This window comes from Podarcis bocagei (assembly GCF_964188305.1).
Source record: "Podarcis bocagei genome assembly, chromosome: 5".
Taxonomy (NCBI): Eukaryota; Metazoa; Chordata; class Lepidosauria; order Squamata; family Lacertidae; genus Podarcis; species Podarcis bocagei.
In genome coordinates, this window is record NC_138129.1 from 25,170,576 (window position 1) to 25,195,380 (window position 24,805).

General features: G+C 42.4%; 1 protein-coding gene across 2 annotated transcripts in view; it reads left to right on the forward strand.

Moving 5' to 3' along the window:
- Positions 1–1,102: 1,102 nt before the first annotated feature.
- Positions 1,103–24,805, forward strand: part of ZHX3 (zinc fingers and homeoboxes 3) — a 45,851-nt gene continuing 22,148 nt past the window's right edge. The window contains exons 1-2 of one of the 2 annotated variants that reach the window (XM_081196099.1): positions 1,103–1,394; positions 24,587–24,692. The gene's annotated coding sequence lies outside the window, so the exon portion shown is untranslated. The remainder of the gene's footprint in view (positions 1,395–24,586; positions 24,693–24,805) is intronic. The other variant, XM_081196098.1, reaches the window with a different exon arrangement.

A 24,805-nucleotide genomic window follows, 5' to 3' on the forward strand; every position in this document is an offset into this window, starting at 1 on the left:
CGCATGGCTGAAATTGATTTGTTGTTGTATGTATGTATTTCAACCACCCCAAAGTTTGAGGGTCAGCAGCACAGACGTTGTAAAGGCGTGATCTGTCATGGAACAGCCCCATTGAAGAAGATAGCAGTGGTTACCCAGAGACCTCCTTGCTGGCAAGGGGTACCAACTTGAATAAAATATTTTGGGGGGGGAGGGGCAGATAAGCTCTACCCCACATAATCAATCACATGACATGGAGCACACACACTATTTGAATGGCAATTAATGCCCAGAGACCTCCTCGCTGGTCAGGGGTGCCAACTTGAATAAAATATGGGGGGGGGGAGACCCCTGGACCCCTATGTTGCTGGTTGCGAAGGGGTCTCCCAAATGTAGGTCCCTCCATTGCAAATTTCTGCTCTGGTGAGCTGAGGGCCACCAATCTTGCTTTCTTTTAATAAAAGGAGGATTTAAAGACTATTTAGCTAAATATGCTAAGATAACCTAAATAGAACTACGTGCAAGAACCAGATTGGCCTAGGGTTTAAATATGTGATGTTATAGAATAATATATCTAAAGTTAAAATGAAAAGAAAAATGTTAATTGACTAAGTAAATTTTATGTGAAAATAGTTTTGGAAAACTGTTACAATGATATTGAAACTCAGCTAGGGGGAGTCGAGGAAGTCACCCAACAATGTAAACAAAAGTGGAATTAATACACTTAAGATTTATGTTTGTTTGTTTGTTTGTCTGTTTATGGAAAATCAATAAAAAAAACTGGAAAATAAAAATAAAAGGAGGAAACGTGGAAACAACTGCTGAATTTGAGGGGAAAGGGGCGCAGAAAAATGAGAAGCCGAGGGAGAGAACAAGAAGCAATCTCCCCTCTCGCCGGCTGAGCAAAGCAACGTCGCCCAACTCGACTTTACCCAGCACGGCGCATGCGTACGCCCCGGCCCCGACTCCGGTGACGTCAGCCCTCCCCTCCAGGCCCAGCTCCCTCCCTCTCCCCCGCCCTCCTCGCGGCCACTCCAGTGTTGCCAATCGGCGCTGTTTGCTGCGCCCGCCCGCGCCGCGCTCGCCACTCCGCCCGCCCCCCCGCGCTCCTCCCCACTTCCCAGCATTGCGAGCCCGCTGAATCCACTCCCTCCCGAGCCTTACGTCGGTTCGGCAGCCACCCCCCACGCGCCGTCCCTCCTCCTCCCTCGCACAGGACGGAGCCGCCGTCGGGGCCTCGGCAGCTGGGCAGCAGGACGCGCCTCCTCCTCCTCCTCCCGCCTCGCTCGGGACCCGGAGCCGGCGAAGCCGCGACTGCAGGAGGTGAGTCCCGCCCGGCGGCGACCCTTCGGGGGCTCATACTCATCCTCCCCCCTCCCACGTCGGAGGGGCTGCCCATGGCTGGTCCCACTCCAGTAAGTGCCACCTGGGGGGCTCGCACCCCCCTTAAACCCCCCAAATTTCCTTCCCTCTCTCCATCAGTGGCCCCCACACGCCCCCTACTCCTCGCAGACCCTCTCCGTCCATCATGCCCTCTTCTGTCCCCTGGGACAAGCATAGGACCCCTCCAAAGTCCTCCCCACCACCACCACCTTACACCCCCTCGGTTCCCACTCATGCCCTGTCCCCCTGACCCTTTCCTTGCCCAGGACCCCCAACCTGGGCTCCCAGGCTGTCATTGCTTCTCCCACCCCTTTCCGGGAACTCCCACCCTGCGCTTGTGGACACATCAACACATCCCAGGATCCGTGTCCCTTTGTCTTCCCAGAACCACGGCTTCTCTCCCCCCCCCCCCCCCGTCGCAGGATTCTCACTCCCCACCCACCCCGGACGGGCTGGCCACCCTATCACTCCATGCTTCGAGCCTGCTGTCGTTGATCTTTGGCTCTCCTGACTCTCTTATTTACGCAATCCATACCTACACGTTCTTGTCATCCACACACACACACCCCTCTGGCCCCTGGACTTTTTAGTAACTTGTCCAATCCATCCTTCAGTTTCCCACTCCTCCATCTTAGCCGGGAAGCTGCCTCTCCATTCCTTAAATAACTTTGCTTTTGACAGCCTGCCCCTTGCCTTAAGGAGAATGGCGAGAATTAGACAGAGAGACTTGCTACCTTTGCTAAACTTTTCTAGGTTTCTGACTTCTATGCCCCTTCAGAAAGTTTTTTAAAAATCTTCTCCATTGGTTTGTTTACTTTTCTTTCCAATCACTGCAAGGGCTATATTTATGGTGACTCTGGTTTCTTCCAGTGCAATCAATTCTAACTACGTCTACTTAGAAGTAAGTCCTGTTGAACTCAATGGGGCTTACTCCCAGGTGAGTGAGGTTAGGGTTGATCATTGTTTCTCAGTCCCACCAGGATGTTCACTCCTACCCTAAAGTCTTGCTGGATAGCTCATTTTCTTTTGATTACCTGTACCTGGCTAAGGGCTACCCAGCCATAATAACATTGACTAACCTTACAGCAGGGGTGGGGGACCTAGGATGTTTTTAGATTGCAACTCCCATCAACCCCAGCTGGCACTTATCAGGAATTGTGGGAATTGTAGTTGAACAACATTCAGAGGGCCACAGATTTGCCATACCTGCTTTACGGGATTTTAAAGGATTTCATCTAGATAATGCTTATGAAGCACTTTGAACACTTCCATGAGACACTTGAAAGCACTATGCAAATGTTGTTATTGATAATATTTCGTCCCCTTGTTGGGTTCTGTCATATTGCCTTCATATTTTCCCACTGACTTCTTTACTTCTCGCACTGTGTTATTTTGCTAGGAAGGAAAGGAAAGCCTTGATAATTTTTTTTACCTGATCTCTGAGATTGCCATCCCTAGCTATGTTACTGTGTGTGTGTGTGTGTGTGTGTGTGAGTGAGTGTGTGGCAGGGAGGACTACAACAGAATGTTGTAGCACCTTGAAGACTACAAATTTAATGTGGCCTACGCTTTTGTGGCCTGGAATCTACTTAGATACCTGGAGTATTGTTCCCATTTGACAAGGGTGTGTGCATTTATCAGTGTTTATATAGCCACATGGACAAACAAACATAGGGGAAAAAATATAAACTGAGGTCAAATGACCATGAAATAGTAAAAAGTACGGTCTGTGGTGATTTTTAATATATATATATATATACACACACACAGTGGACATTGTATATTTCCTGGTTTTATTGTACTGATTTTTATGAAGATTATTGTAAACTGCTTTTGAATTCCTAATGAAGGGTAATCTACTTTTTTTAAAAAAGGTTTATATGTTTGTGTATACACACACACATGTATGCATACACATATAAAAATATAAAATAATCAAGCATCAGCTTTATTTGATGAAGTGGACTCTATTCTATGAAAGTGATTCCACATTAAATCTGTAAGTGTTTCAGGTGTCAAAAGATTTTATTCGCTGTTTATTCCAATAGGCATCTCTTAAGGTCAGAAAGCTGTTTATCCTGGAAGTTGCAATAGTAGGAAGGTGTTTTGAAAGTAGGAAAACATGATGCAGAAAAATATTTTTGTAATGTAAAGATTCACTGTGTATTGGCATGGCTGTGTTGACTCTTGTTAAAAACAACTGCTCTATTCAGAAGTTGCCTACATTACGTACAGTTAAAATATATTGTGTAAATTACCTTGTAAGACATCAGTTTAGTACCAAGTTTCTGGTTTTCATAGAATGTGGATGCTTTCCCCCTTCTGCCCCAACACTACACACCCTCTCCCAAATATTTCTGAGGACTAGAAATGTGGATTTTAAACATGGAAGCTAAGATTTCCTCAGTGTGTCAGAAGTTGGTATTTGTTTATTGAGGTGCAGCCTGGAGGTGATACTCATATGCAGTGGGCCGCAGTTGAGAGCAGTTGGTATGTGTGTCACAGCAGCATTGAGTTGCATTGTGCATTGCACTTTTGCTTGGCCCTGATGTTGCGTTCATGCCAGCTTGTGGCGAACAGTGTATTTACCTGTGTCATTTCTCATTTATAATCCTGCGCCTCTGTAACAAGCGGCTGCCAGCGCAGTCTGTTTTTGCAACGTGCTGCTAACTTCAAACCGGACACAGCATGGCAGCCGCATTTGGTATATTAAAATAAACCACTGGCATTTTCTCCGGAGCCTTTTCTCCCTTTTTGAAAACAACACCACGTTAAGTACTTAGCTTGACATTGATGCATAAACATAACAGGTTTGTTTTCTTTCAAGTGGCTGTAGCAGCTGCCTAAAAAAGTTCATGACACACTTGGTCTTTGTTGCTTAGAAATTCAAAGAAAATGATTTTTTTGATGGTGTGGTCCGAGCTAGCCAAGAACTTTTTAATTTTTGTTCATTTAAAGCTTCTTTCCCCAATTCCTTATCTTTAGCCAAAAAATAAAGACTCCCAAAATGGCTTGCAAATCACTACCACCCCAAATTTAAAAAATCACAGCCCCTTTTGTAATGACACAAAAAGAAAAAATGATTGGGAGGGAGGAGGAAATAAGTGAATATGCAAACTCAGGTTCAAGTTATTGGCTACAAGTTATCCAAGATGACCAGCTGGAATGGAAAAGTTCAAGTAGAGGAGACACTAAAAGTTCCTGGACTCTGAGCAGCGCCAGTCAAAACTTAGCATAGCCACTCTTCCTTCTCTGTGTGCTATGGTTTTAGCACAAAATAACATTTTTTTGAAGTGTAATTTTGTACAGAGTGAGTTCAGTTGCTTGTGGAAAATTTACGGACCAGTGGCAGTGTGCTTAAGCCTTCCCTCTTGAAGCACGCTTCCACTCAAAATCTGCCCCAGCTTCTTTTTCCCCTTTGTGGAAGTATATGGTTCGCTGCAGGGCTAAAAGCAGGTGGAAGCAATTTTTAGGGAGAGAGGGAACAATGGACAGGGACAGACTTAAACTCCCACAGGCCCTTCCGCTGCTCCCAATTGTTGCTTTTTCTTTTCTTTTTTTAAGGCAGAGCAAATTTACTCACAATTGCATATAATGAGTAGACTGGTTGCATCCGTCTGGATTCCTCATCTGTATATTAGGAATAATAGTTACTTGCCGTTTTTTGAATTACTGTGATGACAGGTAAGATAATTTTTTTTTTACAAAACACATTATGGGTTTTGTATAAATAACAGGGAACAGCAGTGATAAAAACCAACAGAAGCAACTGCTGTGAAATGATTTGAAGATGATCACTTGAAGAATTTGCAGCAATTATTGGAAGCAACACACATGTCTTCCCATCCTAACCTAAGACCTAGGTTTTTCTGCTTCTCCTGATACCGGGAACCAAAACTAGTATGTCACTGATAGGAGTTGTGTTGTAATCAGGCCTTCTGCAAGACTTGCGTTGGCAGGCAAGGCCTCTCTGGACTCAGGGACCTCTTATTTGTACTTAGCTAGCTGCAGAGGTTCTTGGGAACTGGAAATGTTTGAGTGGGATGCCAATCCCAGATGGAAAGAGCGTGTGCTGGGGTCTTGCGTCACTTTCACTTGGATGGTTAACATTTCTGGGAAATGACTGGTCTGGAATTATTATGTTTTAAAAACTCTCCTGCTGGATTTTTTTTTTAAAGAAAGGAATAAATTCTGAAATCTAATGCTTTATGTACTCCCATAACATTTCTCCTTCCCCCATCAAATCTTTACTTTTTAACCTTTTCTCATCTCACCCCTCAAGATTTCTAATCGCAGGTGTTGGGAACAAACACAGTGTAACCATTTATTATTTTGGGCAATATTTTTCCCCATCTGCAATTTTAATTTAGATTTTAGTTTACTCCATGTTCTTTCCATGTAAGCACTTGTATTCTGTTAGTCCCAAACTTGGGATCATTGTGTCCTAAGAAACTTTGCTGGCTAATTCTCCATGGATAGGCAAGAGCCAAAAGTTTTCTCATGAACTGGAACTACTTATGGCGAATTAATTCGACCCCCCCCCCCCCGTAAGAGCATGAAGGATTACAAAAGAGCAACAAAATCAAGTGGAGCAGAGAACCTGTGAGGAGAAGAAGGAAATGAACTGAAAGGAGAATTGTGTTTATAGCAGCAGAGAGGCCTTGCTTAATTGTTGCTGTGTTAATTAAGTTGGCTGTGTGTTGAAGTGTTGCATATTCCCTGTTCCCTGACCATCAATTTTACAGTGCAGTCGTATGCATGCTTACTCAGGAATAAATCCCACTATAGCCAATGGAGCTTGTGAACAGCAGGACTGCAGCATGAATGTGCAAAGTGCTTTAGGAAAATTTCTTTCGTAGCTGAATGTATGAACATTCCCACTGATACGTTTACAAATCTGTATACATCTGTGCAGGATATTGCTTCTGTTGGTTTGTCATGGACTCCAGTCGAAGTAAACAAAAATGTATGTAAAGCTGCCTTATGGGGTTAGACTCAGGGCTTTTTTTCAGGGGGGGGGGGCTCACAGGAACTCAATTCCGGCACCTTTCAGGTGGTTGCAATTGCCATTCTAAGTGAATGAGGGAGGTGTTCATGGTGAGGTCCGGCACCTCTTTTTCTAGAAAAAAAGCACTGGGTCAGTCCTTATCTAGCCCAGCTTCGTCACCTTAGACTGACAGTAGCTTCCCTAACTGGGAATACATGGAATTGAACAGGGGACTTTGTGATTGCAAATGCATAGCGGTGGCTCTCCAAGGTTGTCTAGTCGCAAAGGCTGGATTTATTTATTTATACTCTTATCTCACACATTTTCTTCAAGAAGCTCAAAGTGAATTATTTCGTCGTCGTCCCCTACATTTATCCTGCACAACAACCCTGAAAGGTAGGTTAGATTGTGAAAGAGTGAATGGCTCAAGATCACACAGTGAGCTTCATGGCTGAGTGAGGATTTGAACCCTAGGGTGGTATTCAGCTAAGGGCAGTTCCACACCATACAATTAAAGTATGTCCAGTGCACATTTAAAACACAGAAATCCTGGGAATTCTAGTTTCCCCCACAGAGCTACAATTCCCAGTACTCTTAACAGGCTACAGTCTCCAGGATTCTTTGGGGAAAGTCATTCACTTTAAATGTATACTGCGTGTACTTTAAATGTATGGTGTGGCTCTGCCTTTTATTTTACTCAAGAGTAGACCCAATGAAATTAATGAAGATAACTAACATAGATCCACTAATTTTGAAACTCGGCTGAATACCACTCCTGGCCTCCCAAGTCTTAGTTACTCTCTCACTATCCTATGCTAGCTCTATATGCTATCTCCAGAATAAGAGGTACAGTGGTGCCTCGCAAGACGAAAAGAATCCGTTCTGTGATTCTCTTCATCTAGTGTTTTTTTCGTCTTGCGAAGCAAGCCCATTGACGGATTAGCGGATTAGCGCTATTAGCGGCTTTTAGCGGCTTTTAGCAGCTTATCTGCTGATCGGATCAGCTGATAAGTGGCTTAGCGGCTTAGAAAAAGGGGGGGGGGAAGAAAAAAAAACAGCAGGAACTCGCAAGACATTGTCGTCTTGCGAAGCAAGCCCATAGGAAATTCGTTTTGCGAAGCACCTCCAAAACGGAAAAATCTTTCGTCTAGCGAGTTTTCCGTCTTGCGAGGCATTCGTCTTGCGGGGCACCACTGTATTATAAAGAACAGGAAGAGGAGCAGCAGCAGCAGCAACAAGTTAGATATATTGCAAGCTCATGTCCTGTTTGTGGGTTTCCCAGAGGCATCTGGTGGACCACTCTGGGAAATGGGATGTTGGACTAGGCAGGTTTCAGTCTAACCCAGCAAGACTCTTTTGTTCCTAAGGAACAGAACAAAATAATAACTCTCCCAGAGGGCCCTGAAATAGACACACAATTTGTCTTGTGTTGTTCTTGCTAATAGCATATAAACATTATGTATCATTTACATAAGAGCCCTGTGAAGAAGATATTCAATGTCTGTGTTATGCTCATTCTGGAACATAGGTGCTTTGGCGCCCGAACCCATTTCTGCTATTTTGGTTTCTTCATCCGTACTGCATCTCATCTGTCAGTGAGAGATGAATTGTTAGAAACGATTGACGCCGCAGGACAAACAAGTATTTGTGTTAGGCATCTTATGAAATTTAAATATATTTTCCTGTTGGTTTTAATGTCTTTATAACAGCATGGTGGGACTCCTTTATCGCAAATGAGGAGCTGAAGTGCACTGCATCCTGACAAACCTTGGAGCTGGCATTAGGACGCAGGTCTGAATACAGTTTTGCTGCTGGGTATCGCTGGCTGCCAGCATTCACCTTTCAGAAGATTGTAAACTGGGTATATGAGGTGTTGCCAGCCCTGGGGTTTCAGCCTCTGAGGAGCTATATGAGCTTTGGTTCTCACTGTGCATTTAATGAATACTTAGAAATTCCTTTCGTGTTACTATGAGGTCAAAGGAAAGGAAGGGTGATTTCCTTGCTTGCCTCAATCAGCATTTGAAAATCTCTGTGAAGTCGGCTAGAATTAGTCCCTATTTGCAGATGAGGGACTAGAGCTGGAAGAGTAGATTCTCTCATGGGATTTGAACCCTGATTCAAAGTAAACATTGTGCCCACACCTCGCATGGAAGTTCTCTGGGTTAATTTTGTGCCCTGTAAACAAGGCAGTGTTGGCTTCTGAAAGTAAGTAGTTATTGATATTTCCACAATGGTTGCCAACTGGTACATTTTTCCACCGTGACAATTGGTTGTGTTTACTGTCTGTTTAGAAGTGGCTGCTTTTAACAGGTTGCCCGTTATACAACAGGTTAGAGGCAAAAGCTATATCATTTATTAGTAGCTCTTTTTAACTGTCCTTTATTGCTAACTTTAATATTGTTGGGGTTTTTTTGTAAACCACTTTAAAGGTAAAGGTACCCCTGCCCGTACGGGCCAGTCTTGCCAGACTCTAGGGTTGTGTGCCCATCTCACTCAAGAGGCCGGGGGCCAGCGCTGTCCAAAGACACTTCCGGGTCACGTGGCCAGCGTGACATCGCTGCTCTGGCGAACCAGAGCCGCACACGGAAACACCGTTTACCTTCCCGCTTGTAAGCGGTCCCTATTTATCTACTTGCACCCGAGGGTGCTTTCGAACTGCTAGGTTGGCAGGCGCTGGGACCGAACGATGGGAGCGCACCCCGCCGCAGGGATTCGAACCGCCGACCTTTCGATCGGCAAGCCCTAGGTGCTGAGGCTTTTACCCACAGCGCCACCTGCGTCCCACTTTAAGGTCTGTTAAATAAACAAATCCATTTTACTTAGACTGGGAATAATTATAACCCTCATTTATTGGGTAAGGGTAGTTAGAATAGGAACAGAAAAGTGAGCCCAACATTTAGGGTTGTGATTGATTGGAATGAGAATTTTCTTTATTGGACCAATGCTTCTATTGGGCTAAGAATATACAAAACCTTTTACCTGCTGAAGCACTGTGTTTAGTTAAAAAGTTGGTGAGAAACTCAACAAGAAAAATGTTTATTGTAGAATATCAGGATGTTCATTCTTGCTTCATCAGTGTCAAGCACCTAGTAGGCTACATACACGACTGTTGGGCTGCAGTTGGTTTTGTGGATCCCATAGGTATTATTGAGAAGTATAGAATCTCAGAACTCTCAGCATGAGATAAGCCCATTGTATTGAACACCAGATAGCCACTGTAGAAGTGTGAACCTTTAAGCGAGAGAGGTGCCTTTACTTTTCTCCAGCACAGTTGAAAGCAAGTGTGTTCAGGTAGACAGTGAAATATTAAAGGCACCAGCTATGACAGCAATAAGGCCTAATTCAGAAAATCAGTGGCATAGGTCACCTACAGGCAGCACCACACGGAACAATATGTTTATTTGTGAAGCGGCCACATTTTCACCGTGACATTGCAAGCCTTCCATACATCTTGCTTTTAGTTACTTGTTCATTTCATTGTTGGCAAAAGCGTCTTCCCAAACAGAGTTACCTCATTTCTCGGAAATATGGGTTTGTTTTACTCCTCACATTGGAGTTAGTTTGCTCTGAAGATGTTTGTACACCTTTGTGGCAACACCAAAGCTTTGGTGGTACTGGAAAAATACTAGACACCAGAGAAAAGTGCGTAGGAAAGTTTTTTTCCAAAAAAAAATTCGGCCCAGCTAAAGGACAGATACCTAAAACTTGTCATCTAGTTCTTGTCATTTAAAACCAGGCATGACTTACTTATTTTAAGGAATAGAAAAAACATTGTACTATGGGTCCATATGCACACTTATGGTGATGGATTTATATTTACTCCATCAGATTTTCCCCTTCCAGAAATATAAACAAAATCCAATAAGGTGAGTTGAAGTTGCCTGGAAGCATTTCTTATGCTCAACAATAATCATTGTGAGCACAGTAGAATATTACTATTGTTTATTAAATTTGTATACCACCCGAAGATCACAGGATTGTTCACAACATAAAAATACCAAATGAAAACACAAAATACATAAGAAAACAGAAACAAACCAGTAAGCCTCCCCCCCATTTAAAAAAGCATAAAATGTTAAACAGCCAAAGGCCTGGTAATGGAGAAGAGTTTTCACCTGGTGCCTGAATATATGTAATGACGACTCCAGGAGCTCCTCACTGGGGAGAGCATTCCCCAAGTGGGGAGCCACCACAGAAAAGGCCTGTTTGTGTGTTGCTGCCCTCTGGGCTTCTTGTGAATGGGGCACAAAAAGAAGGCCCCCAGTGTTGATCGCAGGGTCAGGTTCGGTTCATATGGGGAGAGGCGGTCCTTGAGGTAATGTTGCAAGATGCGTTGATATCTGTTTCTGAATTCTTGTTTCTTTACATATTTGTGTTTGAAAATGGTTAACAAAATAGCCAATGTATTGTAAGAGGGCTAATATGGAATGGTCTCTAGCAGTAGAGCATTTGCATTGCATGCAAAATATCGTGGTTTAATTCGCAGCAACTCCAGGTAGGTTTTGGGGGACCCTTGTCTAAAACTCTGGGTGCTGGTGCCAGGCGGTACTGAGCTGTATGAACTCAGCTGCCTGAGTTATATGAGAGCAGCCACCTGTGTTCTCAGCCTTTTCGTTCTCTTATCAGTTTGTTGCTTTTTCTTCCTTTTTTAAAAAAATCATCCTTTTGGTGCAGCCAAGAATGGTTGTGCTAGTCTGAATAGTTCATTAGCAGTAACCCTCTTTTTTTGTCCCTCCTCTTCCCGTGTTTACTGAAAATGTGATGCCAATTTAATGTCCTCCCGCTGTGCAGGAGTTTGGGGCATTTTTTAATTGCAGCAGGAGCAGGTGTGGTCAGTCCTAGGTTCAGAGGCTCTGTTTTAAGTTTCGTTTTACTTGTGATCAGTCAAATTAACCGCACTGTTCTAGCTGTGGGAACAAGAAGCAAGCATTATCTCTAGTGTGATATTAATCTTCCTGCCTGCTATTTTGATATACAAGTCTAAACCACACTCTCTTTCTGTATTAACAGTGCTGCTTACTACTACTTCCTGGGCACTGTTTTTTTTTAATTATATAAAAAAAGTGATGTCTGTAGCTTGTCTTCTAAGTTCAAGGGGGAGAGCTGCTAATATTTGGGTTGAAGAATTTGTAAGAAAATGAAATCACCTTGGGAAGCATGGAGGCAACATGGAGTGTTTTATTTTCTTCTGAGTCAATAATGACTCAAATGTTCTAGCCCTGTGCTGCAGTCTTGGTGTGCTAATACTGAGCCATCTGGCTCGTAACAAGCTTCAAAACTAAGATATTAAACACTTCCAGATTTGTTAGTTCTCTTTTGAGAATACTCATTAGTAGGACTGATTCTCCTAACACTTTTGAATTTTGCGTACCTCATGAGATGGCTTGTGTTTTGGGCTATCTTCTTGTTTACAGTCTAGTGTTTGAAAAGAAAGAAGATAAGATTTGCAAGAGTTCAGATGTAGACTGGATTGACTTGCCAGAGTTCAGAAGTTCAGCATTTGGAAAAGGGAGTTATTGTTTTGTAGTTTCTGTTTTAAATATTTGTGTTTTTATATTGTGAACAGCCCTGAGAGCTTCTGAGGAAGGGTGGACTGTCAGTCTAATAAATAAAATAAATATATAAAAATAAGTGTTTCCTGACTATCTGGTTAGTTTAGCTAAGGGGACAACAACATTTTATGATAGAGCATCCACTGGGTACCTGTAAATCAATTTGCCAGCAGTAATTGGAGTGGATTCTATGGTCGTTCCAATGTTAAGTCAAACCTAAACTGTCAGCCAACCTAGCAGTTCGAAAGCACGTCAAAGTGCAAGTAGATAAATAGGTACCACTCTGGCGGGAAGGTAAACGGCGTTTCTGTGCGCTGCTCTGGTTCGCCAGAAGCAGCTTAGTCATGCTGGCCACATGGCCCGGAAGCTGTACGCCGGCTCCCTCGGCCAATAAAGCGAGATGAGCGCCGCAACCCCAGAGTCGGTCACGACTTGACCTAATGGTCAAGGGTCCCTTTACCTTTACCTTTAAACTGTCAGTGTGAGTTCACAGGTAGCTGCTGCCTTATACTGAGTCAGACCACAGGTTGATCTAGCTCAAAATTGTCTACTGTGAGGCAGGAACTGTTTCCAACCAGGAGATACCAAGGATTGAACCAATCCTTACACATGCAGAGCAGATCTCTACTACTGAATTGTTTACTTGTGTTGCATTCACTAAAGATTAGTCTAGCATTCTGAAAACATGCACGGATTCTGTCAGAAAGCTAAGACTCTAATGCTTCAGATTCATTATCATCATGACATGACAGTTCTCTCACTGACAGATGTTGCTGAGATTACTTCTTTTCAAATATCAGGTTGTGGTCTAGGGGGCATATGCCGACAATTACCCTCAAGTTTCTTGCTGGCATCAAATTGCAAAACTCTTTTACGAATGCGGCATTAACTGAGGGCTGTGCACACACCAGGGCAATAATAGGTATGTGGATTGCTGTTCCATTGTATGCAGTTGTGCAACTTTGTTCACACACAAGTGCTTTCAATTTTATGCCTCTGAAATCAGTCTTGATGTTTCCTGACCACACTAGTGGGTGGTCCTTCATGGAATTTATTTGTTCTGTATGCTGTTGTCCTCTCCCATCAAGTAGTATTTTCCTGTCATCCATAAGTTCTGGAAACCTGTCCAGCTGTGGCCATGCACACACATATTTGCTTTTCCCTGCAACAGCAACTTTTACATTTTTTAAAATTTTTATTTTTGAAGAACAAGTTTTCTAGTACAGTGGTACCTCGGTTTACGAACTTAATCCGTTCCAGAAGTCCGTTCTTGAACTGAAACCATTCTTAAATCAAGGCGCGCTTTCCCTAATGAGGCCTCCCGCCGCTGGTGCCCTTCAACCTTTCAAAGTTCGCAAACCAGGACACTACTTCTGGTTTTGCGGAGTTCGTAAACCGAATCGTTCATAAACAGGACTGTTCTTAAACCAAGGTACCGCTGTATGCCAGATTTGCACAAAAGAGCAGTCAGAAATAATGATAATAAATACACTTCAATCTCTCCAAGTGCCATGGGCCCCTCGGCTCCATCAGAATCTGGAATGCTTTGGCAGACTCAGATGGATCAGTAGGAAGGCAGAGAAGATGGTGTGGTGGTGGAAGATTGAGACCCAGGGTTGGAGAAGAGAGGTCCTTCCCATGTGATTCTAGATGTCAGAGGGCTGGATGACAGGGGTGGAGATACTCCTTCAGGTATACAAAACAATACCCTAATATTGACGGTGGGGGAGGAGTCTGAGCAAGGAGGAATGCCTGTATGTATTCTAGGAGCTCTACTGAGCAATGAATTACTGCAGCCAACCTAGGAGCTTTTCACTTTGTTGATATTATGAATTCCCTTCTGTGTAGAGCCATACCCATTTAATTTATATGACAGTACAGTGAAATACAGACAGACATCTTTGTATAGCTGCAGGGATGGGAAATGCAAACCAAATATACAATACTTTATTTAGCATAGTTCAGCTGAAGTACACAAGTGATAATTGTTTCAAGAGTGTAATACTCAAATTGCTTTTCAAAGCATTATTTGGTATTGAATTATTAGGAATTTTGATTTCAGCTCACTCACTCCCCCCACCCTGGTGAATAGGAACTTCTTTTTTCAGTTTTTCAAATTTTATTTATACTTTTCAAGTTTATACATTTCACTAGTTTTATACATTTCACTAATTTTACAATCATTTTAACATTTCAAAACTTGACTTCCTTCCCCCTCTTTCTGCAGTTCCTTAAATTTATTTTTAATAGCCTCTGCATATCGAAATTAACTTAATTTGCTCATTTATTCATCTACTTTAAATATACACTTTTATAAAACTGCAGGTTATTACAATAATCGTGCCAATGATCTTATCTGTTTACAATTTATCTGTAAATATTCTATAAACCATTTCCATTCTTTTATAAAAAGTTTATAAAAGAAGGCAGAGGGCCTTCTTGGTAGTGGCGCCTGCCCTGTGCAATGCCCTCCCACCAGATGTCAAAGGAAAAAACAATTACCAGACTTTTAGAAGACATCTGAAGGCAGCCCTGTTTTGGGAAGCTTTTAATATCTGAAGGACTATTGCATTTTAATATTTTGTTGGAAGCCACCCAGAGTGGGTGGGGAAACCCAGCCGGGTGGGCGGGGTATAAATAATATATTATTGTTGTTGTTGTTGTTGTTGTTGTTGTTGTTATCTTGATTTCTTATTCTTCCGGTGAATAGGAACTTCCGTGACTGTGAATAACAGAAAGTTTCTCTGGGTTCTAAAATAAAGCTAGACATTTGACCGAGAGTGACTGCCTGCATTTGCTATTATCTTGTGCTTGATATTTGCTGAGGACCATCAAGCTAAACCAACTTATTCCCGAGACAGAATTGTGTTTAATACAGTGGCACCTCGCAAGACGAATGCCTCGCAAGACGAAAAACGCGCAAGACGAAAGAGTTTTCTGTTTTTTGAGTCGTTCCGCAAGACGAATTTCCCTATGGGCTTGCTTCGCAAGACGAAATGTCTTGCGAGTTTGTTTCCTTTTTCTTAAAGCCGCTAAGCCATTAATAGCCGCTTAGCCGCAAAGCCGCTAATAGCCGTGCTTCGCAAGACGAAAAAACCGCAAGACGAAGAGACTCGCAGAACGGATTAATTTTGTCTTGCGAGGCACCACTGTAATCAGATTCCACGTACCTGTCCTTTTGAACCTCTTAAAAATATTGGGGAACGAATACTCAAGAGTCACCCCCTGTAAAATACTTTATCTTTTCTTTGAAAGAAAGAGGACCTCTTATTGCCTGGTAACCTTATGAGGGGGAGCTGAATGCCACTTTGTCCCCCCCCCCCCCGTCACTGATTATGTCAGATGAACCCCATTCCAAAGGGCCCTGTACCTCAGAGCTGCTTCAAGACTGTCAGCGATGGCGGGCACTCTCTCTTTTTTAGAAGACAAGCTAAATATAGACTTAACTAGCATACAACAGCACAGTGAACACCGGTCTTAAATGTGTATATGGGAAGCTGATTTGGGCTTTTAAAATTATAAATTGATGAAGTACAGTGGCATCTCTGGTTGCGAATGGGATCTGTTCCGGAGGCCCATTCGCAACATGAAAAGCCGTCGACGTGAAGCGCCGTATCTGTGCAGGTGCATGACGCAATTTGGCGCTTCTGCGCATGCGCTATTTAGCACTTCTGCGCATGTGCAAGTGGCGAAACCCGGAAGTAACCCTTTCCAGTACTTCCGGGTTGCCGAGAGACACAACCTGCAAAAACGTAACATGAAGCAAACGTAACATGAGGTATGACTGTATAGTTATGGTGTAATATATTAACTTTGAAGAAACTTCTGTATTTCTTTTTTTGGGGGGGGGGAGTAAATTCTCTTTGAACCTGTGAAGGAGACATGAGCAAATGGAGTGTGTGGTTTGTTCATAGGAAACCTCATGTAGATTAAGGTAGGTCATGTCCACATGAACATTTGCCTCAGGTTCACAGCCCTTTGACACATCTCAAATGTTGTTGCTACAAAGGGCACAACCAGGAAAGACAGGAATATGAGATGCACCAAAGGTAGCAGCTGGGGTTGGTGTGTCCGCACAGCCAAATAACACCTAAAAGCAATAGGTGACTAAGCCTATTGCTCTTTAAAATAAGGGGGGAAACCAGGGGGAGGCAAGCTAAAAACACCTTCGTATTAGTGGTCAAGCAAGATCAGCTGAGGGGAGTAAACAAGGTGACTATTTTTTATTAACAAAATAAGTCAGCTGTTTGAGATCATGTTGTGAACTGCCTTGCCTACAAAGTTTCCTTTACTTTCTGCAGCAACTCTTTCATGCAGTCCAAACACCTTTGGTAAGAAGCCTGTAATTATCTGCAGTTGCTTAGGTTTCTAGATCAAATAAAGGTGACCTTGCTGTGTGTGTGTGTGTGTGTGTGTGTGTGTGTGTGTGTAGAGTCCATAGCCAGAAAATATAAAGTGTCTCCTCTTTTTAATGGAGAGTCAATTAAACTGACCTAGAGCCAGATTACTGATGTGAATACTTTAGGCTAGGGGCTGTCACTTGAAGAGACTTACTGTCTATATATAACAAATTAGGAAACATAAGCATATTTATTGTACAAAAGCAGACCTTTGGTCAGGGCTCATTTGTGCATGTAGGTTTCCTCATATGTGGATCACTGCCTTTGGTTATATTTATGTAATACCCTGCCTTTTCAAGTATTTTGGCCTGTTTCATATGTAATGGTAAGCCTAACCATGGCTTAGTATGAATTAGCAAACATGCAGGCTCTTGGAGAGGAGAACATGACAGCTTTTCTCCTCCCCAGTCGTTCTGCTGTCGCACATAGCTAAACTATGGGTTGCTTTAATCCAGGCTTCCTCAACCTTGGCCCTCCAGACTTTTTTTGGCCTACAACTCCCATGATCCCTAGCTAGCAGGACCAGTGGTCAGGGATGATGGGAATTGTAGTCTCAAAACATCTGGGGGGGCCGAGGTTGAGGAAGCCTGCCTTAATCCAATTCTGGGTTTGTGGTTTAGCTCTCTCCAGACCAAACCATGAGCTGCAACTCAGGTTTGTGAAATAACTGTGGATCTGTTGCCTTTAAATATAGAGAAGACATGCAGCCAGATCTGGGTGGACCATGTTACTAAAGTTGCTAATTTCCCCCATAACTTTAGTCCAGAAAGCTGTCCAAGGGCAGGTCCACCATAGGTACCAATAAGTCCCTATGGCTCTACAGTGCGACCAGTAGGATGTATTCCTTGAGTTTTGAATATGTATCATTCACACAGGTGTGAAGAATCATTCATGAACAATTTTCATGGAATTTTCTTTTAGACTATATAGAATGGTTTCATGGACCAGAGTTTATTAATGGGAAGCGACCCTGAAGTTAAATGTTTATTTGAGGGGTTGGGAATGAAGCTTACTGGAAACCATTTTTCCCCCTTTGTGCTAGGGCAGGTCCCAAATCATGTACACATTTATACAAATATGTAATTCATTATCCTCTTTTCAGCAGAAATTTTACTCTTGGATTAAGCACAAACTTATTTCACACTCTTGGATTAAGCACAAACTTATTTCACAGTCCAGAATCTTCCTCTTCTGTCCTCCCCCTCAGTTTTTATTGGCACAATATTTTGTTGCAAAATTTTATATTGTTGAAAATTACAAAGTAGTTTTCAAATTATGCTATTGGGTGCAAATTCTCTGGAGCATTCCCTAGAGGGGATAGGATTGTGGAATGAAACATCTGCATGTTTTAAAGCTGTGGAGAAAAATAACTATCCCCTTTTTCCCCATCCACACCCATTTCTTTAGAAAACAAATTTGGATAGATTTAAGCCATAGCCCTCAAAACAAAACTTTCCATATTTAAGCTAAAATATTTCCAACAGCTTTCTTCTTGCATTTTCAAGAAAAGCTATTGATTTTTAAATTTATTTTAATATTGCCATTTGTGGCTATTATTTTAAAATGAAAAATTTCCCCATCTTCCCAAAGTTCTTGTTTTTAGCCTGTAAACTTCTGAGTAGGGAAGAAATGCCCTCTGCCTTGCCAGGCAAAAGAGTTTAGTCTGAAGTTATAAGATCAAGTGCAGGTCAAGTTTTCTGCCACACAAGCAAAAGTTTAAGGAGAAGGCAAAGTGATTGAATTTCCCACTGATGAGAACAAATGATATGTTAATTCTGAGACAAAAGGAATGTGGTGTACTTTGCTGCTGTATATGTGAATTGACCTTCCTTTCCACAGCTGTTTATCTGCCTCCCTTTGAAGCTAAGAAACTGCATTTCTAAGCCTAGTATCCAAAGGAAAACTTGTTTTCTGAAAATTGCAAATGCAATTTCTACTAAGTTTTACTTCGCCAAATTAGATTTTAAAGGCATGTCTTTACAGTATGGCATTCTAACCAATCAATTAGATATATTTTTTTAAAAAAATCCTTCCCTTGCAACTGTACACACAGTGTCTCAGTTGTAACCTTCATCCGTTGAGAAAGACCTATAATGGGACTGAGCCATTGTGCCAGAAAAATAATCTGGAATTTCAGTTTTCTTTATTTAATGCTCTGGCACTTAATTTAAACTTGCTGTATTTAACCTACTGTGGTACCTCAGGTTAAGTACTTAATTTGTTCCGGAGGTCCGTATTTAACCTGAAACTGTTCTTAACTTGAAGCACCACTTTAGCTAATGGGGCCTCCTGCTGCTGCCGCACCACCGGAGCACGATTTCTGTTCTCACCCTGAAGCTAAGTTCTTAACCCCAGGTAATAATTCTGGGTTAGCGGAGTCTGTAACCTGAAGCGTATATAACCTGAAGCATATGTAACCCGAGGTACCACTGTATTTGCCACTGAAAAACTTAAACTTGTGTGGTTAAATAAAATAATACAGTTTCACAATATAATGAGTCATTCAACAATCCAAATTGTTACATCCAAACAATGATCACTTAATCTACTAATTCAGAAGATGCTAAATGAATTGGGCGGAACCAAAGTAAAGAAGCCAGTTCAAAAGGTATTTCAAGTAAGTGCCATAAGACACACAATATACAATTACAGGAGAACATTTTATGTGGCTATTATAAGCTAGTCAAGTTGCTGAAAATACAGGCAGTAACTGTGCAATCCGGGCATGTCTACTCAGAAGTTAGTCCCATTGAGTTCACTGGGCCTTCCTCCTAGGTAACCTCATGGTGGCCTCATGAGCCTTCAGGCAATTAAATACATTATAGCAGTTTTGGAATGCCACATATTTGTTATTGCAAATTGGTTTTTGTTTCCCTCTTGGTGTGGTGCTTAACGTTGAATGGTGGTCTGTGAGGAGTCACAATTTGAAATAACAGGTTGGGTGCCTTCATGTATTCTTCTCCCATTAGAAATCCATCACAGATTTGTTCCAAGGGACTGAAGAGAAGTTTAAATGCAACTGTCCTGGTTATGATGGTTTCTGTCCATGTCTTCTGGTTGCAGATGGTTGACCTGCTCTGATCACAGAATTGTCGAGTTGGAAGGGACCCTGAGGATCATCTAGTTCAGGAATGCAGGAATAGGTAGCTGTCCCATATGGCGATTGAACCAGCAACCTTGGCTTTAGCAGCACCATGCTATAACCAACAGAGCCCAGAAGAATGTAAGGCCAGGGCATAGTATGCTCCAGCAGAACTTTTGTGCGGCTTTTCAAAGCAAAGCACCCTCACTCAGCACTTTTCACCACTTGTTCTCTCATTACATATTAAATTTTTCCTGGCAAATTCTTGGTAACTTCGCAGGTCAAGGACTTGGCATTCAGCTCTGATCGTTTTCCAAAGTGTGTTTGAAATCTTAACCCCATAAACAATAACAAGAATATATGTTTTGTAGACTCTTTTTACCTGGAAACTTTAAGATGCAAGCTTCAAATAGTTACTGCCTTGTTGTGGGAGCCAGACTTTCTAGTATATCTCATCTTTATCTGCGAGCTAATACAGAAATGTGGGCTTGGGTGCCTTCTGATTAACCAAAACATGGAAGAATGACTGTGGGCTGGGAAACCTGAATGAGCCTTCGTAGCGTCTGCTGTGACGTCACAAACCACATTCTGCTGTTATAGTTACCGAAAGGTATTGGAATCCTGCGTATGGAGGTGGGTTAAATATTGTGAGAGTCAGAGCTGAGGTGGGGGGAAAACCACAGGAATAGTGGCATCGGTACATTCGCTGCAGAGGTTTAATGCAGAAGGGCATTTTGGCTTTCAAGGGTAGAAATTAAGACTAATAAAGAAAAAAAGGGCCGAGTGAGTTTGTAAGCTGTTGAAACATACTCCTGAAAAAGTGGTAAGATGCATTTTCCTATCCACTCTGCTTTTAAAAACACTAATTTATTTATTTTTGCTCTTGTTTGTGGAGACATGGGATAGCTGCTTAGATAAACTTGCTCTAAAATATCTGAGACTGCATTATGACCTCTGTCCCTTCAGTGAAGACAACTGCTGCCATACTTTCATTTTACTGGCAACTTTGGAAGGGTGGCAATTTATAAATATTTACAAATAGGTTTATTATATTTTACAAATATTCTTATGCTGGGTTTAACCAAGGTTGAGTGTGAGAGAGCTTTGGTTTTTATTCCCATTTATATCTTTTGTAAGCTTGTTGTGCATGCTAACCGGCTAGCATCTTGACCCACACTGTAATATTTGTAAGCAGCTTACCATGAGGCATTTGGCCATCAGAATCCACTCCGTTTTTTGTTCCTTTAATGCTTCACAAGAATTTTGTAAGAATAATTCTTGGTACTTCCAGGCCACTATACAATATATTGATTAACTAGCTTCCCTACAGTTGAATTTGACTGGACTTAACCATCCAGGTGTCCTTTAGCTAACTAGTTTCTGTCCTCATTCTGCCTCCCTCTTCCCCACCTCCCAGTTAGTAAGCTGTTTCTGAAATGGATATTATTGGAATACTTTTGTAGCATCATAACACCAGCACCTAAGCAGCAATTGAAATAATGGTAAAGGTAAAGGACCCCTGGATGGTTGAGTCCAGTCAAACTTGACTATGGGGTGCAACGCTCATCTTGCTTCAGGCCGAGGGAGCTGGCATTTGTTTGCAGAAGAGTAGTTATTATTCTATACAAAATGTTTCTGGGAATTAACCCGCGCTAAGGGTGCTGCTGTGTGTTAACACTGAAACTGCCTCCTGCAACAAACACATGGCATAATATATGAATGTTCGGGTCTTTAAGCATCCATGTTCACACTTCATGGAATACTGAATGGGCCAGTGTTCCTTCAAACTTGAATAAAGTTGTACGATGCGCACATTTCACATGTTTGCTGTTGGAAACACTGGTATAATTTCAGTGTCTCAGAGCAATCATTATGTGTACCGCTATCCGGAAGACAGATATAGACAGCAGTAATTTGGGGAAATTAATTGGACTCTTTGGATACATCTGATGCCTGGATTCTAGGCCTGGTTTGTAGGCCAATTTAGCCCACACGGGTTTCTTGTTGGTCCATGTGGCCTTTAGGACAGTGTATATATAGTACAGTACACAATCTGTGTGCCCTGATTTCTTAGGATTAGTGCAAGGGTCTCTCCTGGGGAAAGACATCTTTCTTGAGTCCTTTCCAACCCCCTACTGCTTCTCACAATGTGTGTTCCAGTTACACAGTATAGCACATAGCTGGCAGCATGGGGAACTGTTGCTTGGATGTCTGTTCTTATTAGGGATGGGCAAATGTGTCTGTTTCGGTTTCTCACTATTTGTCATTTTTCGAAACTTAAGTTCAGTTCTCGACTTTATTTATTTATTTATAAGAGGTCTCATGATCATTTGTCTGTAAAATTTGCCTAACGTGCACATTTTAAATGTAATTTTACCCAATATGCACGTTTTTGCAAGCACTTTTCATTAAAATGCATTTTTGTAAGTTGTTTTCACTAATAATGTTCATTTTGTGCATGATTTACCCTAGCAGATGCATTTTTGAACATATTACTCCGGTGGTGAGCTGAGTTGCAAAATTCAGAGAAGGACGGTTTTGTTTTGGTTTGCATATTGCCTTTGAACGTGAACCTCTTTGAATTTCTCCCTACCTTTTAGTGACACAACTGAGAACCTCTCATTTCCTACAAGGACATCTGGTGTCCATTGTCAATTAAGAGGTTTAACTTTTAAAATTTGTGCAGATGTAGGTTTTATTACGGCAACTGCAGTTTGTGCTCAGTCACCAGAAGTACCTGAAACCTCTGCCACAGTCCTTTAGCCCATCAGTTTTCCCAACAAGAGGCAAAGCATGAGTATCATGTGTTGCTGTTTGAACAGAAGCGACATGATGCTGAGAATAAGTAAGTCTGGGTGTGGTTGGTGCTTGGGTGGGAGGCTTCCTATAAAGTTGACTTATACTGAGTCTACAACAATAATAAACTAGGCAGACCAGTTTGCCTCGGGAATGAGAATCCTATGCAAACTTCCCCGTGCCCTTGGACTCCAGCTCCCATCAGCCCCAGACATCATGGCCAGTAATTAGGGATGATGGGAACTGTAGTCTAGGAACATCTGGAGAGCCATATATTCCCAGGATTGACTAGTGCAGTATGGGGAAATCATTGAGTTAGCTGACATGGGCTGGGGCAGGGCAGGGTTATAAAGAGGTTGGAGCTGCAAAGATGCACCAACAGAGCTAAGCCAATGCTCCTGCTCGTGAATTTGCACAGCCCTGACCTGACTGCCACCCCACCACAGCCCAGCCCTGTCCGGGTAAGCTGCAGTGACAGTGCTGCCAAGAGCGAAGCCCCTCCCCACAACACTGACTGCCACTGCCGGTTCCTCATTCCTGGCAGCAAATAGCCAGGTTTTCAAACAACAATCTTTCCCAGTCCCTTTCTTCAACCTTTAGAATGGACAAAAATCTCAATATTCTGGCAGGTGTATTAATTTGGGAAGTTTGAAGTAAAGCTGATTGTTTTCTTCTTTTCATTTTATTATATTGTGGATTTTTCTTAAAAGAAATGAGTTTATCTTAAAGGTTTCTTTCCCTGTATTGTGTGCATTCTTTTGTGTGTGCAAGTTTTACATTTGGTTATACATCTGTCTTTGAGTTTAGTCTCAATCTTTTAAAGGAAACTGTTTTAAGCAATTTACCAGTTCTGAACAGATAGAATTGACTTGCCACTTCGAAGAGAGGAAGCCTATAGTGGAAAGTCAAGCGGAAGACCTATATATAGCCATTGGTTGTAACGGTGTTGGTTTGGTGGTTGTGATTGCTTCTCTAAACAATTTCCTGGCTAGTTGATTGTGGCATTTGGAACCTTTAGCACACAGATGACACAGTGCTGCTCCTGATCAGTATCTGAGTGATTAATGCTTATTCATTTTAATTTTTTCTGGATGCTCCCAAATGAATTATCTGTGAAAGATAATTGGCCATCATGGTAAAATGGAACTCCAGTAGCCTCCATTCGCACATAATACTAAACCATAGTTTAGCACTACATGGGTGAGATTCCATGAGGCTCGAGTGAAGTGTCAGGTTCACACATTCCCCCTACATAGGAACATAGGTAGCTGCCATGTACCAAGTCAGAACCGTTGGCCCATCAAATTTAGAATTGTCTACACTGAGTGGCAGCAGATCTTTATGGTTTCCAGTGGGACATTCCCAGCCCTACCAGGAGAAGACTTATACTGAGTTTAGTTTTGCTTTCAAAGTATATTGGCTTAGTGTTAGGGATTGCAGTTTACAACGTGGGTTATGAATATGGCCTGTTTAACCATTGTTTGTTGTATTCAGGATTGCTTACTGCTGTGGGTCTAACAATATAATTTATAATGGATAAAAGTAAAGGTAAAGGGACCCCTGACCATTAGGTCCAGTCGTGACCGACTCTGGAGTTGTGGTGTTCATCTTTCTTTATTGGCTGAGGGAGCCAGTGTACAGCTTCCGGGTCATGTGGTCAGCATGACTAAGCTGCTTCTGGCGAACCAGAGCAGCGCACGGAAACGCCGTTTACCTTCCCGTTGAAGTGGTACCTATTTATCTACTTGCACTTTGACATGCTTTCGAACTGCTAGGTTGGCAGGAGCAGGGACCAAGCAATGGGAGCTCACCCCGTCACGGGGATTCGAACCGCCGACCTTCTGATCGGCAAGTCCTAGGCTCTGTGGTTTAACCCACAGTGCCACCCGCGTCCCTTATAATGGATAGTTACAGGAAAATAACTATTGGTCATGCCATGATAAAAAGATGGATTCCTGGAGGCTGTAGTGGGTGAAAGAAGAGGAGGCCAGAACCTCAGAATGGATGAAACAAACTCTGATTCTTAGGCTAGGATGCTTCTCTCTCTCTCTCTCTCTCTCTCTCTCTCTCTCTCTCTCTCTCTCTCTCGTATGCAGGGATTAGTGTTTTTTATTGAAGCATTCTTTCTTCTCCCACCGACTCCCACCTCCAGTATCCTGAAGTGATGCAGTCCCAACCAGGAGGGCCAGACTGCGTACTTCTATAAAAAAGAGATTTGTCTGCCGCAAAGTGTCCTATGAATATTCCAAGGGGCTGCAGGGATGTGCCTGATTTTTCAGACATATTGTATCCTGAGGGTCTTGGTGGTTCATTTCAGTTTCATTGAAATTGGCAGAACTTAGCGCATGTTCTTAAAAAGTTGCCTAGAAATTTACTAATGCAATCACGGTCTCTTTATTACTTCCAGGGCTAAATCGGGATTGCAGCTGTTTGGACAAAATATCTTATAATGCCTAAAAGGAAAGAGAAGGAAATACAAAGCGATGCATTAAGAAAACATTGACTTTTTTCAGGTACGCTCTCATACATAGGGTCATTGCAGCCTTTTAATGTAAAGGTCATGTATGCCAGTGATGCAGCGGTAAAGACTTTGGAGCATGAGCTCATGATGACACCAGCCCCATAG